This window comes from Triticum aestivum, chromosome 4D, assembly GCF_018294505.1.
Source record: "Triticum aestivum cultivar Chinese Spring chromosome 4D, IWGSC CS RefSeq v2.1, whole genome shotgun sequence".
Lineage (NCBI taxonomy): Eukaryota > Viridiplantae > Streptophyta > Magnoliopsida > Poales > Poaceae > Triticum > Triticum aestivum.
The window spans coordinates 45,023,859-45,044,563 of NC_057805.1; the positions used below are offsets into that span (position 1 = coordinate 45,023,859).

The 20,705-nt window shown below is 45.3% G+C and overlaps 1 pseudogene; it reads left to right on the top strand.

Moving 5' to 3' along the window:
- The first annotated feature begins 1,205 nt into the window (after window positions 1-1,205).
- LOC123096642 (uncharacterized) lies at window positions 1,206-20,457 on the top strand (annotated as a pseudogene).
- Window positions 20,458-20,705: the final 248 nt, after the last annotated feature.

The window sequence follows — 20,705 nt, forward strand, 5'->3', positions numbered from 1 at the left end:
CCCAGGACCTCCATTCTGGCTACTTGAACCGGTTATACACCAGCCGTGATTTTGAAGCCGGTTTAGTGAACTTGATGAAGGATCGCTATGAGGTAAACACTGTCACTTCCTTTCATGCATTTTCTTTAGCCGCCAAGTTTACTGGACAGGATAGAATAGAACGTGTTGTAAACTTCAACAATTACATAGAAGATAACCAGTAGCCCCCAAGGGCCGGTTTATATATTGGATATGAATTAGGACTTATGACAGCAGTACTTCAATTCTGCATATGTAGCCCCCAAGGGCCGGCTTAATGTATATGTTAAGCCAGGACTTTTCAGTAATAGAAGCAAACATTGCATCCGTAGCCCCCAAGGGTCGGCTTATCAATTTATATTAAGTCGAACCTTATCATCCTCAAAGAAATAACACTGCTCATAATCTCCATAACCCGGATCACCATCTTTTTTCCGGGTCAACAAATTTATTCATTTCTTGATAAAAGCAATGTGCATTAGCCCCCAAGTGCCAAGGATAATATGTGTATTGTGCTTGGGACTTCGTAATATTTGAAGAAGCAATAGACATTAGCCCCCAAGTGCCAAGTATATTACTTGTAATGTGCTTGGGACTTCGTATAAATGCATTGCCATCTCACAAATTGTTTATCTCTTGCAGACTGAGCTTAGCCGTAAGGAATCTCAAGTCACCGACCTCCAAGAAAACATCAAATCTCAACAAGCCGAAACTTCCAAAGCCAAGGAGGAACTGACCAATGCCTTAGCAGCGATGGAAAAATTGAAGGGAAGCTTTAGAGCCAAAGAGACAGAGTGGGAGATCGAGAAATCGGCCCTTCTGAAAAGAGCGGAAGATGCTGAAGCTGCACTTAAACCGGTGACTGAAGAGTTATCCAGCTTAAAGAAGCAGATTAACCTTATGTCATCAGCCATCTTTGGTGAGCACATATCCCCCTTGTACTTGTAAAAAGCATATTAGAAGCTGCTGCCGGCTTACCTATAACCTTGTTTATACAGGTTCTCGGAGCGCGAAGTTGGGCTCAGATATGCGCGTGCGGCTTAAAGCTGTCTACACTCTTGTAGAGTAGCTATATACTGGTGCCTAATGAACCATCGCTGCTACGATGCACAAGAAGACTCCTTCAACAGTCATCCAAGAACTTTGAAGCAATTATCAGTGCTGCCCAAAAGAATTGATGACTTAAAATGGGGAGCTGCTATAGGGCTGGTGCTTTAACTGCTTTAAGCCGGGCCAAAGCATGGCAGGCCGACCTTGACCCGGAGGATTTGGCCAACGGCTGCCCCAGTGTTAAGGAAGATGGATCTGACTTCAGCGCTGATGACTTTGCAGAAATAGCAAGAGCTATGCGCCCATTAGCTAGCAAGCTGGCTGATGAAACCAACTTATTTACGTACCAGGAAGCTTATGATGCTGACAACAAGAAGATTGGTGCGCCGGTTCATGAACCAACATATCTTATTCCTCCGATTCGTAAGCACACCTTTGCCCCTGACATTGACCCATCAAATCTTATTGACGATGAAGCTGTGTTTAGAGCGTTGACCGGTATCAACTGGGCTACGCCTAACTTCCAGATGATGGATAAGCAAGGAGGTGAAGATTAGGAAGAGGTGCCGGAAGATCCCGAGCCTTCAACCCACCAAGAATCATAAGCCGGTGTACTTATCAGAAGAATTTGCTGCATTGATAACTTTGATGACTGCTTAATCTGGTTGGGCCATCCGATGCCTTGTAATAGGCTAGCTTAAACTCTTGACCTGCTATGCCACCGCGCATATTTTGGTTTGCATGACACTGTTGATCTGCCAATTGAAGGTCTGCCATTTGTGCTTATAATATCAGCAATTTGAATCTATTCCTGTATACAAACAAATCACAAGTGTCCTGACGGTTTACCGCAGGACGGGTCATAATGCCCCAATATATAATCACTAGAAACTAAAATAGTTTATAACCAGGGCTGGCCTTAATTATAACCATAGATAATTTAAAATATATCATACCTGTGATATTTGATCACACTGCTGGTTTATCAAGCCAGTGTAGTAAGGGTGATAACCCAAAATTTGAGCACTGGTAATTATCATTTATTGCCGGCTTATGAACAAAGCCAGGCCGGGTTAATAAGCACCGGATTTTATCTTATCGTATACTGGCGACTTATAGTCGAAAACCAGGCCGGGTTAATAAACACCGGATATTAACTTATCATATACTGACGACTTATAGTCGAAAGCCAAGCCGGGTTAATAAACACCGGTGAATTGTAACCATAAAACTTTATAAGCCTTATTCGATAAACCTAAAAAAAATTGTTGAATAAAAACAAACGAAAAACAAGGCTTTCATAGGCCGCCGAGCCTAAATCTCAAGTGCTTTCACGGGCCGCACAGCCACTGGGTTAAACCTTCATACAAACCTTATAAGCCGGACCTCACATAACCAATCGTCGTTTTAACTTTGACAAGTTCAGGGTCTGCATGAGATTGACTTGTCAAAAGTACGGCGGGTCATTCCAGGATTACCTAGGTGGAGTGGCAGACTTAAAAAGGAAGGATAACCCAGGGTTTTAGGTGAATACGCCTGGCTTCCAAGCCTGGCTTTTAAGCCTATTACAAGCGTCATAAAAACTCTTGTCCTTTAGAACAAAGAGCCCCCAAGAAATATTTTTGAGCTGTGCTCAATGGGCACCTATGTTTGAGTTGTGCTTTTGCAACTGACTCTCTTTAGTCCCTTTAACCTGGGTAGCAAGCCCCCAAGTTTATATATATATATAGTGATACTATTCATCACCCTGGGGCAGTATAACTTATTCTTCACCCGAGGTAATTTTACGACCGTTTCATAAATAAATTATATTTGGAATACAAATAGTTACATTCATATTGATTCACTATGTAAAATTTGGCATAGGAAAAGAAAAATATAGGTCACAAGACAAAAAAAAAATCATATTTTACGTATATTTTACACTATATTTTTACGTATGTAATTTTACATGATATAAAGTATTTTTTATGGCAAATATATGTTTTCTTATGTTCTCTTTTTACGTCTAAAATAAGCCAAAATTTACGGAAAGTAAAAATTATGGTGCATTAATGTTGAAACAGAGGGGGGTGAAGAATAACTATTCCTCACCCAGGGTGACAAATAGTCAATCCCTATATATATATATATATATATATATATATATATATATATATATGGCCTATAAGCCGGATCAAAGGGTAATCATAACTTCGCTTTATAAAAGCAGAAGCCCCCAAGCGACCAAAAACTCGTTATTTAAAGAGAAAGCGACAGAGGCCCTGCTTTAACAGGGATGCCGGCTTTATTATATTGATCATAATATATACATTGTCAAAATATGTACATCAGAAGAGCTAGTGGCTCAGGTGTAGTAAGGCCGAAGATGAGCAATATTCCACGGCCGGTGGGTCTCCTCCTCCGACTTACGTGAGTCTTTGTGCTCTCGAACATCGATAAGGTAGTAGGACCCATTGTTGAGATTCTTACTGACCACAAAAGGTCCTTCCAAGGTGGGGATAACTTGTGCATATCAGTTTGATCCTGGATAAGCTGGAGCACCAGATCACCTTCTTGAAAAGTTCTGGTTTTAACCCGGCGGCTGTGATAGCGGCGCAGATCTTGCTGGTAGATCACCGAACAAGCCGCCGCGATGTCACTCTCCTCATCTAATAGGTCAAGTGATTCCTGACGTGCCTTTTCATTGTCAGCTTCAACATAAGCCGCCACACGCGGTGAGTCATGACGGATGTCACTAGGGAGAACCGCCTCTGCTTTATAAACCATGAAGAAGGGCGTGTAACCCGTAGATCTGTTGGGGGTGGTATTAATGCTCCATAACACCGAAGGTAACTCCTCCACCCAACAACTCGGCGTCCTCTGTAGGGGGACCATAAGCCGGGGCTTGATGCCTCTCAGGATCTCTTGATTGTCTCTTTCCGCTTGACCATTAGATTGGGGGTGAGTCACTAACGACACGTCAAGCCGGATATGCTCACGTTGACAAAATTCTTTCATAGCACCCTTGGACAGATTAGTGCCATTATCAGTTATGATACTGTGGGGAAAGCCAAAACGGAAAATCACATTTTTAATGAACTGAACCGCCATCGCAACATCACATTTACTGACCGGCTCGGCCTCAACCCACTTTGTAAATTTGTCAACCGCCACCAGGAGATGTGTCTTTTTGTCCTTGGACCTTTTGAAAGGTCCAACCATATCAAGCCCCCAAACTGCAAACGGCCAAGTAATTGGAATCATCCTCAATTCTTGAGCCGGCACATGGGCTCGTCGTGAAAATTTCTGACATCCATCACACCTACTGACCAGGTCTTCAGCATCAGCATGAGCCGTCAGCCAATAAAATCCATGACGAAAAGCTTTAGCCACGAGAGACTTTGAACCGGCATGATGACCACAGTCTCCTTCATGAATCTCACGCAGGATCTCACGGCCCTCTTTTGGAGAAACACAACGTTGAAAGGCCCCTGTAACACTGCAGTGATGCAGCTCTCCATTGACAATTGTCATTGACTTAGACCGCCGGGTTATCTGCCTGGCTAAGGTTTCATCCTCAGGTAACTCACCCCAGGTCATATAAGCCAAATACGGGACTGTCCAATCAGGAATAGCATGAATAGCCGCCACCAACTGTGCTTCTGGGTCAGGAATAGCAAGATCCTCCTCTGTAGGCAACTTGACTGAGGGGTTATACAGAATATCTAAGAAAGTATTGGGTGGCACCGGCTTACGCTGAGAACCGAGCCGGCTTAAAGCATCAGCCGCCTCGTTTTTCCTTCGATCAATATGCTCAACCTGATAACCCTTGAAGTGACCCGCAATAGCATCAACCTCTCGATGATAAGCCGCCATGAGTGGATCCTTAGAATCCCAAGTACCAGAAACTTGTTGAGCTACCAAGTCTGAGTCGCCAAAGCACCTTACCCGGCTTAAGTTCATCTCCTTAGCCATCCGAAGACCGTGCAGCAAGGCGTCATACTCAGCCGCATTGTTAGTAGATGGGAACATCAACCGGAGAACATAACATAATTTATCACCTCAAGGGGAAGCTAGCACAACTCCAGCCCCCAAGCCCTCCAATTGCCTGGACCCATCAAAGTGAATAGTCCAACACGTGTTATCTGGCTTTTCTTCAGGCATCTGTAGCTCTGTCCAGTCATTGATGAAATCCACCAGCGCTTGAGACTTGATGGCCGTGCGAGGCATATACTTCAAACCATGAGGTCCAAGCTCAATAGCCCACTTGGCTATCCGACCTATAGCTTCTCTGTTCTGAATAATATCCCCTAAGGGAGCAGAACTTACCACAGTGATAGGATGGCCCAAAAAATATTGCTTAAGCTTCCGACTGACCATGAACACCCCATATACAAGCTTCTGCCAGTGCGGATACCTCTGCTTGGACTCGATAAGCACCTCACTGATGTAGTAAACTGGCCTTTGAACCGGATATTCCTTGCCTGCCTCCTTCCGTTCCACCACAATGTCTACGCTCACAGCCCGGGCATTAGCAGCCACATACAACATCAATGGCTCCTTGTCCACAGGGGTAGCAAGAACGGGCGGCTCAGCCAACTGTTTCTTCAAGTCCTCAAACGCTGCGTCAGCGTCATCGCTCCAGACAAAATTATCTGTCTTTTTCATCCTCTGATACAAAGGGATAGCCTTCTCTTCCAACCGGCTTATGAACCGGCTCAAGGCCGCAATACAACCCGCCAGACGTTGAACATCATTGACACACGCCGGCTTAGCCAAAGAAGTAATGGCTTTGATCTTCTCCGGATTAGCTTCAATGCCTTTGTTAGAAACCAGAAAACCTAAAAGCTTGCCTGCTGGCACACCAAAGACGCATTTGGCCGGGTTAAGCATCATCTTATAAACCCGGAGGTTATCAAAGGTTTCCTTCAAGTCTTCTATCAAGGTCTCCTTCTTTCTGGATTTCACTACAATATCATCCACTTAAGCGTGAACATTGCGCCCAATTTGATTATGAAGACAATTCTGCACATAGCGCTGGTAAGTTGCCTGGGCATTCTTGAGCCCAAAAGGCATAGACACATAACAGAAGGCTCCAAAGGGAGTGATAAAAGCTGTCTTCTCCTCGTCCTTAACTGCCATCTTAATCTGATGATATCCAGAATAAGCATCCAATAAACTCAATCGCTCACAACCCGCCGTAGCATCAATAATCTGGTCAATACGAGGGAGAGCGAAAGGATCAGCCGGACAAGCTTTGTTTAAATCCGTGTAGTCCACACACATACGCCAAGTGCCATTCTTCTTAAGCACCAGCACCGGGTTAGCCAACCACTCAGGGTGAAAAACTTCAACAATAAACCCAACCGCCAAAAGCCGGGCTACCTCTTCACCAATGGCCTTACGCCTCTCTTCATTAAAACGACGAAGAAACTGCTTGACCGGCTTAAACTTGGGATTAATATTAAGAGTGTGCTCAGCGAGTTCCCTTGGTACACCTGGCATGTCAGAAGGTTTCCATGCAAAGATGTCCCGGTTCTCACGGATGAACTCGATGAGCGCGCTTTCCTATTTCGGATCCAGATTAGCACTGATGCTGAACTGCTTGGATGAATCGCCAGGAACAAAATCCACCATCTTGGTATCATCTGCCGACTTAAACTTCAGGGCCTGGTCATGCTCCGTAGTTGGCTTTTTCAAAGATGTCATGTCTGCCGGGTCAACATTATCTTTGTAAAATTTCAACTCCTCTGTTGCACAGACCAACTCAGCATAGGCTGCATCACCCTCCTCACACTCTAAAGCGATCTTCCGGCTCCCGTGAACAGTGATGGTTCCCTTGTGACCCGGCATCTTTAGCTGCAGGTAAACATAACAAGGCCTGGCCATGAACTTAGCATAACCCGGCCGTCCAAACAAAGGATGATAAGGGCTCTTGATTTTCACCACTTCAAAGGTCAATGTCTCCAACCTAGAGTCATGATCGTCTCCAAAAGCAACTTCTAGAGCTATCTTACCAACTGGGTACACCAACTTACCCGGCACCACGCCATGGAAAACAGTGTTCGATGACTTCAGATTTTTATCTGTCACCCCATGCGGCGGAAAGTTTCATAATAAAGGATATTGATGCTGCTTCCTCCGTCCATGAGTACCTTAGTGAACTTATATCCTCCTACCTGAGGCGCCACCACCAAAGCTAAATGACCCGGGTTATCAACCCGGGGCGGGTGATCATCCCGACTCCATACAATGGGATGCTCAGACCAGCGCAAGTAATGGGGAATCGCCGGCTCAACAGCGTTCACCGCCCTTTTATGGAGCTTCTGATCCCACTTGCATAAACTTGTGGTGAAGACGTGGTACTGCCCGCTGTTCAACTACTTTGAGTTTCTCGGATACCCAGATTGCTGCTGTTGATTCCCCTGTCCTGACTGTTGATGGTAACCGCCCTGATTGCCTTGATTACCTTGGAAACCAGAGTCAGAGCCGCCGCCACCGTAACCCGGACCGTGAGAGCCGGAGCTTGAGCCGCCGCCCGGCCCATGATTGTCTTGAAACAGATTGGAATTTTTGTACTCCTTCATAATGAAGCAATCCTTCCAGAGGTGGCCAGACGGTCTTTCTCGTGTACCATGCCTTGGGCAGGACTGATTTAGCAGCTGCTCAAGGTTGAAGCCTGATCCTCCAGCCCGTGGGGGCGGTTTACCCTTACGACACTGACCATTATTCTGCGTATTGGTGTTAGCCACAAAGTCCAAACTATTATCAGCTTTGCGCTTACCGTTGCCTCCCTGATTCACCGGTTATGCTGCTGCCCTCTGGTGCTGCTGCTCTTCTTTCCCTTTCCCGGCTTTTCATCATCAGAATCGGGGTCCTTGGTACCATCAGAGTCAGCGTACTTAACCAGAGCCGCCATGAGTGTCCCCATGTCGTTGCAGTGGCGTTTGAGCCGTCCTAATTACTGCTTCAGGGGCGTGAAACGACAATTGTTCTCCAACATTAAAACTGCTGAATCGGCATTGATGTGATCCGACGAGTGCAGGATTGTCGAGACCCGACGCACCCAATGGGTTGTTGACTCACCTTCTTCTTGGACACATGAGGCTAAATCCACAATTGACATGGGCTGCTTGCATGTATCTTTAAAATTCTTAATAAACCGGGCTTTTAACTCGGTCCATGACCCAATGGAGTTGGCTGGCAACCCTTTCAACCAAGTACGAGCTGTCCCTTCCAACATCATGGCGAAGTACTTCGCACATGCAGCATCGTCAACATCCAACAGTTCCATTGCCATCACATAACTCTCGACCCATGTTTTAGGGGGTAAGTCGGCAGTGTAGTTGGGCACCTTACGGGGACCCTTAAAATCTTTGGGTAAACGTACATTACACAGAGCCGGTGCCAAACATGGCACACCCAAAGTCCTGAAAGTCACACCTGTCTCCACCGAAGTCGTCGGATGAACCGGGGAAGGCTGGCGAGGCGCATATTGAGACGCCAGCTCCGCTTCCCGACGCGCTCTTCCTTGATCCACTACGTTCTGGGCATTAACCCCACCACCTGCCGGGTTATGTCCACGGGGCGGGTTGCAGTTCCGCCCACTGCTGGACACGGCGGGTTCTTCGATATGCCTGCTATAACTTCGGCTCGGGCGAGGGGTTGAATGAATCATGTCATGACTGTAAGCATAAGCCTGCTGCTGAACCAACGTTGTCTGAAGTAGTTCTCTAGCCCTTCGTGTTTCAACCGCTGTTGGAGACTCGCCTTCGACTAGTAGAGCCGCCATCGTGATGCTGCAACGATCATGTTATCCAAGGGGTTAGAAAAATGACCCGGTGGCGTCGGTGCTACGGTGGGATATTGTTCTGACGAGGCGGGTCCGTCGTGCGCGGCTGAGCCGGTGCTCCTGTCCAGGCGTTTCAACCCGGTTTATCATTGGCTGGTTCCTGGCCCTGCTCCGGGCATGTTAAAGGAGATTTCTCGCCTCGTAAACTGAAGGTAGGCGAGTCTGATGCCTCCTCCTCATGACTTCATTTGAAGCGTTCTGATCCAGCCATGAGCCGGAAGGACTCTGACTGAATCCGTTGTGCCTGAGCATTCCAAAGCAGCCCGCTCCTCGGCCATCCTAGTGTTTTCTGGCAATCAACTCCTCCTTGGCCTGTGCTATCCCATCATGCAACTTTGCGACACCGCATTATGCTGATCCTGATCCGCCGGGTTAACCACTACTGTTAACAATGATGTCAGTTTATCCAGCAAGTCAGTTAAAACCTGAGCCGGCAGGCGCACAGGGCCTCCTGCCCTGGCAGCCGTTGCCGCTGCTGACCCAAAAATCATCTCTGCCGCAGTCAACGAGTTCTGCACTTGCTGCGTACCGGCCATAAAGATCGCAACCCTGTTCGGCGGCTCAGAGGGGTCCGGAATACTGTCGTCATCGGAACAACCCTCAAGCCGGCCGTCTTGTAGTTGATACAACGACTCGGTCTCATCGATGGACGACTCACCGTCAGAGTAGACGACCGTCTCATCACCAGATATCGATCTATCCTTAGATTCCACTCCATGGATGAATCCCACGAAGGCATGATTCATGGCGGGCTGAACTCGGGCGGGTCTTGCATGCTGAGCCGTCTTGACGATGTCAGTGCAAATGTCCGGCTCAGGGCCAGGCTTGCCGATCTTGCCGATGAAAACGTGAATTCCGCCAAAGGGGACCCGGTACCCGTACTCAATTGAGCCGGCCTCGGGGCCCCAGCCTGCGTCGTTGATGTAGAGCTTGCCGCGACGACTCTTGGTCATCCGGCCCACAACGTATCCCTTGATCCCTTCGAAGTTGCCCTCTAAGAACTTGAAACCATCGTGCGATAGCCCCACGGTGGGCGCCAACTGTCGTCGGTTTGTCACGGCAGATGTCCTAGTGCAAGGACTTAGTCGTGGAGCCATCACAACGAGATTAGCTTGAAGGGGTTAAAATGGGACAAAGGACACAGGGAGTTTATACTGGTTCGGCCCCTTGCGGTGAAGGTAAAGGCCTAATCCAGTTGAGGTGGTATTACTTATGTCTCGATTACCAGGGAGCGAATACGCTTGACCTAGCTTTCGATCTCTTCTCTCTTGCCCTTAACTCGCCGTCGGGTCGTCCCTTTATATACTCAGGTTGACGCCCGGTGGCTTACAGAGTCCCGGCCGGCTCATAAACGTGTCCGGCCTGGTGACTTAACTACAATTGCCTTATCATACAAGTTATACACATATGGCGGTTTACACCTACGGGCCTTAAGCCGCCTTTGGGCTTTGGGCCCTTCATAAGTTATCCTCATGCACCGCCATCTTCAATTCCTTCCTGGGCTTTGTCTTTATGAGTCCCTATGAATATAACCCGGCCCCTCTTGGACGGGTTAACTCAATAACTATATCCCCAACAGTCACCAAAACACATAAATCATAATACAAATCGTCATCGAACATTAAGCATGCGGACCCTACGGGTTCAAGAACTATGTAGACATGACCGAGATACATCTTCGATCAATAACCAACAACGGAACCTGGATGCTCATATTGGTTCCTACATATTATTCGAAGATCTTTATCGGTCAAACCGCAATGACAACATACGCCATTCCCTTTGTCATCGGTATGTTACTTGCCCGAGATTCGATCGTCAGTATCCTCATACCTAGTTCAATCTCGTTACCAACAAGTCTCTTTACTCGTTCTGTAATGCATCATCCCATAACTAACTCATTAGTCACATTGCTTGCAAGGCTTATCATGATGTGCATTACCGAGAGGGCCCAGAGATACCTCTCCGATACTCGGAGTGACAAATCCTAATCTTGACCTATGCCAACCCAACAAACACCTTCGGAGACACCTATAGACCATCTTTATAAGCACCCAGTTACATTGTGGCATTTGATAGCCAACAGGTGTTCCTCCGGTATTCGGGAGTTGCATAATCTCATAGTCAAAGGAATATGTATAAGTCATGAAGAAAGCAATAGCAATAAAACTTAATGATCATTATGCTAAGCTAACGGATGGCTCTTGTCTGTCACATCATTCTCCTAATGATGTGATCCCGTTCATCAAATGACAACACATGTCTATGGTCAGGAAACTTAACCATCTTTGATTAACGAGCTAGTCAAGTAGAGGCATACTAGGGACACTCTGTTTTGTCTATGTATTCACACATGTATCAAGTTTCCGGTTAATACAATTCTAGCATGAATAATAAACATTTATCATGATATAAGGAAATATAAATAACAACTTTATTATTGCCTCTAGGGCATATTTCCTTAAGCTATATCGCGAGCTATTGATCTACAACACAAATTTGCAAATTCTATCAGGACTAAGTTCATGATAAATTAAGTCCAATTAATCAAATTACTAATGAACTCCCACTTAAATCAACATCCCTCAAGTTGTCTAAGTGATACATGATCCATATCAATTAACCCATGTCCGATCATCATGTGAGATGGGGTAGTCATCAATGGTGAGCATCTCTATGTTGATCATATCTACTATATGATTCACGTTCAACCTTTCAGTCTCCAGTGTTTCGAGGCCATGTCTGTACATTATAGGCTTGTCAAGTTTAACCCAAGTATTTCGCGTGTGTAAATCTGGCTTACACCCATTGGATGTGAACGCAGAGTCTATCATACCCGATCATCACGTGGTGTCTCGAAACGACGAACTCTAGCAACGGCACATACTCGGGGAGAACACTTTTACCTTGAAATTTAGTGAAGGTATCATCTTATAATGCTACCATCATACTAAGCAAAATAAGATGCATAAAAGATAAACATCACATGTAATCAAAATATGTGACATGATATGGCCATCATCATCTCGTGCTTTTGATCTCCATCTCCAAAGCATCGTCATGATATCCATCGTCACTGGCTCGACACCTTGATCTCCATAGTTGCGTCGTGGTCGTCTCGCCAACTATTGCTTCTACAACTATTGCTAACGCATAGCGATAAAGTAAAGCAATTACATGGCGTTTGCACTTCATACAATAAAGAGACAACCATAAGGCTCCTGCCGGTTTCCGATAACTTACAAAACATGATCATCTCATACAATAACGTATATCACATCATGTCTTGACCATATCACATCACAACATACCCTGCACAAACAAGTTAGACGTCCTCTACTTTGTTGTTGCAAGTTTTACGTGGCTGCTACGGGCTTCTAGCAAGAACCGTTCTCACCTACGGCAAAAACCACAACGGTGATTCGTCAAGTTTGCTGTTTTAACCTTCTTTAAGGACCGGCCGTAGTCAAATTTTATTCAACTAAGGAAGGAGAAACAGACACCCGCCAGCCACCTTTATGCAAAACTAGTTGCATGTCAGTCGGTGGAACCGATCTCATGTGCGTGGACATGTAAGGTTGGTCCGGGCATCTTCATCCCACAATACTGCCGAATCAAAATAAGACGTTGGTGGTAAGCAGTATGACTATCACCGCCCACAACTCATTGTGTTCTACTCGTGCATATCATCTACGCATAGACCTGGCTCGGATGCCACTATTGGGAATCGTTGCATGGAAAACAAAAAAAATTCTACGCACACGCAATGATCCATCCATGGAGATGCATAGCAATGAGGGGGACAGAGTGTCTACGTATCCTTGTAGACCGTAAGCGAAGCGTTTCACAACGCGGTTGATGTAGTCGAACTTTTTCGTGCTTCAAACGATCAAGTACCAAACGCATGGCACCTCCGCGTTCTGCACACGTTCATCTCGGTGACGTCCCTTGCCTTCTTGATCCAGCAAGACGTCGAGGTAGTAGATGAGTTCCATCAGCACGACGGCGTGGTGACGGTGATGGTGAAGTGATCTCCGCAGGGCTTCGCCTAAGCACTATGAAAATATGACCGGGGGCGTAAACGGTGGAGGGGGGCGCCGCACATGGCTAGGCAATTGTCTGGTTGTGCTAGGGGCGCCCCCCACATATATGTAGGTGGGAGTGAGAGGGGAGGCTGCCAGGAGGCGCTCCAAGTGGGCCGAATCCTACTTGGGCTCCTCCCAAGCCGCGCGCCCCTCCCCTGCCATATTAGTCGGAGGGGGAAGGAAAGAGGGGGGAGGGGAAAGGAAGGGGGATACTATTCCCTTTCTTTCCTTTCCTCCTTCCCTTTCCTTCTCCACCTTGGCCGGCCCATATGGGGGGCGCACCAGCCCCTTGTGGCTGGTGCATTTCCCCTCTTGGCCCATAAGGCCCATATCTTTTGCCGGGGGTGCCCGGAACCCCTTCCGGTGATCCGATATGTACCCGGTACCCTCCGAAACACTTCCGGTGTCTGAATACTATCGTCCTATATATCAATCTTTACCTCTAGAAAATTTCGAGACTCCTCGTCATGTTCGTGATCTCATCCGGGACTCCGAACAATATTCGGTCACCAAATCACATAACTCATATAATACTATATCGTCAACGAACGTTAAGCGTGCGGACCCTACGGGTTCGAGAACTATGTAGACATGACCGAGACACCTCTCCGGTCAATAACCAATAGCGGAACCTGGATGCCCATATTGGTTCCTACATATTCTACGTAGATCTTTATCGGTCGAACCGTTATGAAACATACATAAATCCCTTTGTCCATCGGTATGTTACTTGCCTGAGATTCGGTCGTCGGTATCTTCATACCTAGTTTAATCTTGTTACCGGCAAGTCTCTTTACTCGTTCCGTAATACATCACCTCGTGACTAACTCTTAGTCGTTTGCTTGCAAGCTTATGATGTGTATTACCGAGAGGGCCTAGAGATGCCTCTCCGATACTCGGAGTGACAAATCCTAATCTCGATATATGCCAACTCAGCAAACACCTTTGGAGATACCTGTAGAGCATCTTTATGATCACACAGTTACGTTGTGACGTTTGATAGCACACAAGGTATTCCTCCGGTATCCGGGAGTTGCATAATCTCATAGTTGAAGGAATATGTATTTGACATGAAGAAAGCAACAACAATAAACTGAACGATCATTATGCTAAGCTAACGGATGGGTCTTGTCCATCACATCATTCTCCTAATGATGTGATCCCGTTATCAAAGGACAACACATGTCTATGGTTAGGAAACCTTAACCATCTTGGATCGACGAGCTAGTCTAGTAGAGGCTTACTAGGGACACGGTATTTGTTTATGTATTCACACATGTATTTATGTTTCCGATCAATACAATTATAACATGAATAATAAACCTTTATCATGAATAAGGAAATATAAAATAACAACTTTGTTATTGCCTCTAGGGCATATTTCCTTCACACCTTGCTATTGTTTTGGATTTTGAAACATTTGTACTGCTAGGTTGAAATCCTAGACCACTCCTTCCTCATGTGCTCTAACCCAACAGACAGTAGTGCCTTAGGAATGTTGGCTACACATTTCGAAACCCATTGCCTGTGCTGCATGTGGTGACTGTTAAAATACATTTCCCACCTTTCTCCATCACTTTGGCTTTTGCAATATTGGCTGGAGCATGAATTCAATATGGTATCTGAGCCAAGAGCTCTTAAGTTCTAGACCCTGCCAATGTAGTATTAAAAAATATCATGTTGCCTACATTGATTACACCTCTAAGACTAAAATAGACTAGACGTGAGGGGAGTGTTAAAATATATTGCCAGCCTTCCTCCATCAGTTCGGACTTTTGAAGCAACTGGCTGAAGCATGAATTCAATATGTTGGTAACATGCCATTCGCTGCAAGCACTATGCACCCGATGACGTTTCTATCATTTGACACTGCAACCCGTGGTCCCCAATTGTAGCGTCTCCGTCACCGACTTTAGGAATCCAAGGAGGACGTTGAAAGGGACTCCAAGGAGCCAAGGAGGACCTCACAATAGCCATCATAGACAACCCGTACAATGACTTGAAAACACCATTAATTCCCCAAACCACTCCACCACTACTAGGAGTGGAAAATGTTAACTTCTTTGTTGCACTTGACCTATGCAGCAAAGGGTGCATACGTGAGCTACAAGTTGTATCAGAGGATCCTGACCATGAAGGGTGCATCGCATCACTGTCCCGATACGAACAACATGGCGCTTTTTCGACCAACCCTAAGGGAAGAGCTCCCAACCCGGTACAAGACACACGAGGAATCGTTGAGCGGCTATAACCAACGAAAAAAGAAAACTACGGACAGTGAACTGCTACCACTTAGATGTTTGTGTTGATTGGCATGTTAATTTAATTTCATGGGCTATTTTCTTGTTGTATTTCTATTAGACCAATATGTTGTTCGTCATGTATTTATTGGGATGCTTATGTATAAATATGTGGTGTTTACATAAAACATATGTGAAATCTACTGTCTACAAATATTATCACCACTTTCAATCCTTCAGGTAGTTCACTTAACTTCACGACTACATGAAAAACATGAAATGCACTGACTACTACACCTTCAGAAATGTCTTGAGCTCTTTCAAAATAATTCAAAAACACTATCATATGGGTTGACTGGTAACCTTTAGAGCCAGTCACGTGCTTATAAAAATGATTTGCATGCTTTGAGGAATAAAAACACTATCATATGGATTCATAGCTCGTTTGATAAAGATCTTGCCTGGCTATTCTGGCAGGCGGCGGCCGGCCGGCAAAAATACCTTATGGTCAAGTGGGCGGACATCTGTATGCCAAAGGACCTCGGTGGGTTAGGCATCATTGCTCCTCGTCACATGAGTGTGGCCCTCATTACGTTGGGTATGGCAGATCATTCGAGGGGAGGGGGGTTGTGGCTGCCGCTTCTTCATGTTAAGTATTTACGGGGCGAGCCCCTCCTTGCTTGCTCGCGCACGGAGGGATCCCAATTCTGGGAGTCCATCGGTAGATCAAGCGGGAAATCCGCCTAGGAGTGTCCTTCTCTATAGGCAATGTAGAACGCACTCTATTCTGGCTTGATCCATGGTTGGGGGGGTTGCTATGTTCGGGATTCCAAAGCTTGTATGTTATTTGCGCTGGCCCGATGGTGTTGTCTCGACGGCTGTCCAGAATGGACATTGGAACATCTTGTTCTGAAGGACATTTGGGCAGGCAAAGACTATAGAGTGGGCTAATCTGTGGTCTGCCCTCCCGCCGGTGCTCGCGGATTATCCAGACACCGTATCTTGGAGTCTCTCACCTTCGGGTGTCTTCTCTGTAGGCTCGGCATACCATGCGTTGTGTCGTTGGCCCACCATTCCTTGTACTGCTCCTCTCCGAAAAGCCCAGTTGCCCCTAAAGATCAAGATTTTGCGCGACAATTGTTTCGGGATCGACTTCCCTCAGGGACGGAGGTGCTTAAGAGACACGGTCCTGGTAATGGCTTGTGTCCTCTCTATGAGGTCCCGGAGACAAGGTCCCATATCCTTTTCTCCAGCACCGTGGTGCGATCCCTTTGGAAGTTTCGTCTATGAGGCCCTGGGGCCTGACTGGGAGTCCCTAGACCTAGCGGGATTCCTTGAAACTAGAGCCAACCAGACCCGGCGGCAGCGGCGCCTATTCTGGCTTGTGTTTATGGCATTGGCCTGGACGGTGTGAACGACCGTAATAAAATGGGTATTGAGAGGTCTTCTCTAGGTGTGCTTCCGACTCTTTCTTTAAATTCCTTACTTTCTTGCCGTACTGGCACCCGTTATCTAGGCAACGGGGCCGCAATCGTCTAGGAGTTATGCTGGTTGTGCTTCTTGCTACCGCTCGCCGCCTATCCTCGCAATAGGATCGTTGAGTTTGCAGTCACTTGGTGGCCTTTTTTCCTATTTCTTTTATGTTTTCTTTGTGTGTGATTGTACTGATACCCAACTGTCTATGTTGCTTTGGTGCACTTGGACATGTGGTATGAATGTTGGCTTTATTTATATAAAATAGAGCGAAAGCCTATTTCGAGTGAGGAATATTCACTAATTGTTTTCAAAGGAGGTTTCTGAGTAAAAAAAAAAGCGATCCTCATGATTCATGAACCCTCCTTGGAAATATACTCCGTGATCCTCATGTTTAAATAACAAAAGTCCGTGATCCTCTCCACGAGTCGTCGGCAACCCCATGGCTCTCCCTCTCACAGGCCGTCGTCGCCGTACATGGGACGGCGCTGAACGCCCTGTCGCCGATGTGGCACCGATCGCTTACTTTGATACGAACGGGAACTACGTGCATAGCGGCACCCCACCCCGCGATAGCGATCGGCGGCGGCGTCTATCTCCACGGTGTGGCCTCTCAATCTCGATTTACAATCGATTTCTGTTTCCAATCTAGTCAAAAATCGATTTGTTCTGTTTATCGATTAGGTATTACTAGACAGGGGCGGAGCCAGGATTTGAGCATGAGGGGGGCGAGAAGAAGCCAAAACCAACCAATCATATATAACATTGTAGAAGTCTATTGTATATATCAATGGAATCAAATTGCAAGTACATATAGTTCACAATTTGGAATAAAATAACACTTTTGTTAGTTTATTTAAGTATAACTCTAGACTGCAAAACCTATTACCTATATATCAAACAAGTCAACAATATCATTCTCGAAATCTAACAAACCAAAAAAAAATCCGATTGTCATCTTGATGTATAGTTGTTATACAAGTTTATGATTTGTAGTAACCAATGTAATAATAACATTACCTCGTAATTTGTGTAGTCTTATTATATGTTGGATATAACTTGAGATTTTGGTTTAACTCTGACCACATGAAGCATAAGACTATGGTATAGGACTTGATACTCACCAACAAGCGACAACTGCTTCATTGGGACGAGCTTGTGTCGACGGTTGACGCTAGCTATAGACTCAACGAACCGCCAAATCTTCCTTGAGACAGCTGATGGCAATGCTCCAATGCCCTAGCGCATGCAGGCGGCGGCGATCTATCCCAAAAACTAAATCAAAAGAAATACTAACATTCAGAGTAACGTTCTCATTCACAAAATAGAATTACTAATAGCTAATAGCCACTATTGGTACTAGTACCTGCTTGTATCGAAAGGGTGGCCTCCCGACGCCTAGCCGTAGATGGCGTTGTGGCGAGCGACGGCGGCGGCGGCAAGCGCCCTAGCAGCCAGATGCACGTACAGGGGATCAATCAATTGATCTGATTGATGGCACCTGCGCTCGGCAAAACAGTTACTACGTACATGGGGTATGGGGAAAGGCCGTGATGGCACATGGGCTACTGGGGTTAGTTTGTTGCGTACTAATTCCAGAATTTGATCAAGATGGGCTATCATTAATCAAGTGATTACTCGGCCATTAGCATCTCTAATTAGGCCTGGACTCCAATACACCAGTACGTATATATACCTCCAGATATTAATTTTCTATATATATACTCATCGGCCGAGCCTTTTCTACTTCAGGTGTGAGGAGCAGGGGCGCCGTGTGCGTGTCATTAATTAACCCTGGATCTTCGTTATCGGCATTGAAAGAGTTCCTCTCCTCTATAGCAGTGAAAGGATCGGCCACTGCCACCACCACCTCCCCGGCAGCAGCTCATGAGACCAACGTGAGATCAAGGCGATGCCTTTCCTCAACCCTCTTGTCCCGTAGACGTTCTGATTGGGGCTTGACGTTTTACATCAGGGTTGACCGTGAAGGGGATTTTCACATATATCCTCACCTGGGTGGCCCATTCCAGAGCTTACAGGAAGCCAACATTGCCATCGATTGCCATCTTGATGAGCTCAAGCATACAATGTAATGCTTCTCAATTTTGTTCTTTTATTATCTTGAAAAATCCACTTATCTCGTTTTGTGTGCACCCTTTCAATTGGTTATGTATATATGCAAACATTGTTCACAAAAGATAGTCACAGATTATACAGCATAAATCAGAAAAAGAATACATAACTTAGATGATATAGAAAAACTGACAAGCTGATGGAAAGAGTAGATATTACTAGATTCCTGTTCTGCTACCAAGTTAAGTTAAGGAAACATTATTTTTGTGAATTGTTTGTGAAAGTTGTTCATTCAGAGCCTACATTGTAAGCATAGCTGAAGACTACCAAAGTACATTTTCACCTGAACCGCAGCAGTAAATTCTGTCAACCATTAGTCCTTTACAAGCCAGTAGAATCTACTGATCATATAGAATGTATTGATCTAAATTAGGTTCAAGAAGCAAGAGGGAGTTTCTCCAGTGGAGATGGCTATAAGAAGATCTCTCTACTGGCTTGATGGCACGAGGATGAAATGTCCAAAATCGGAAATAATTGAGAGAAGCTGTGCTTGAATGCGCCTACTGGCTCAAGCTTTAGTAGACAAGTATAATGAGGATCACAAACTGATGGGGGTTTGCTCTCTATCTCTCTCTCCTTCCTGCCCTCACGCTCTATAACTTGCTACCAGTGTTGAACTGTCTTATATATTGTCTTAGTCCTGTAACAATTCTGATCCCTTTCATGCTTCTTATTTTTAGGATCTTGCATATGAACTCAATGATGTTCTGCACTACCAATGTATTTCTGAGCCCGATAGCACCATCCTTAAGACGAGTAGGTACTATCATTTGAACTTCACCATGAAGACTAAAGGAGATGATGATTCTGACTGTGGTACCGTCGATATATTCTTCGTTGAAATCAAACTTATGGAAGGAGAATATGAAGAGATGGCTGTCACCCGTTTCTGCATGGTCAAACCTAATGACAATGGTATTCTACACCCTTATATCAGATTAAATATCATTGAAATACAGTTTGCAAGTCCACTAATTGAACTACCAATCTGTTAGATACCATTGTAAATGCTCTAGCTGCAGTATATGATCATTTACCTTTGTGTTAGCCTACTGTGCCATGTTTCCCTTCATCTCATATTCTCATCCATTAACCTGGAGCTTTGTGTTTGTTATATGTTAAACTGGTTCATGCAGTCATATCCAATAACTGTATATGCATATTTCTTTACCCTGAGCTGCAAAGATATTATTGTGTGTTTGTGCCTTTTGGTTACATGTCATTTCATCGACAAACCCCCTTCTTTTTTTTTTCTGAATAAAGGTCACTGCTATGGTTGTACTAATAATGGAAGTGCTGGTTTGAAGCATCCCAACAATTCCTATGCATATCTTGGTGGTCACGTGAATGCACCATATTCGCCATCTGAGTGGAGACTCTGATGACAATGTATGATGATTTATTTTCTGGCTAGCATTTTAATATTTTGTTACTTCATTGTTAATTACATTGTGTTTTCCCGTCTTTCCGGTGGACGAGGAGGCTAGGCTAAGATACATATACAACGTAATGTCATATTTTGTGCAGTGTAGTACCATTTGCATTAACATGATGCTGGTCTCTTGATTGATTACTCTTTTCTTATGTGTTTTTTAATATATTTTAGGGTGTTGGTTCTGTTTAGGGCCACAGTGACCCACGTTTTGAGGAAATCTTCACTCCTTCCATATGCAACGGAGGTCCTGAAAATGTGAGGAGGAAACCTGAGTGAAACACCACAGCCCTTGCACTTTCTTGTAACTATATATTTCCCCATCATCCAACCTTCCAATGCTAATCTTAGTAGCTTGGCATTTCATGTTCTTAAGGCACCAAGAGAAATCATTTGGTTTGAGATGGACTTATTTATGTCAAGCTACACTTGTGTAAGTA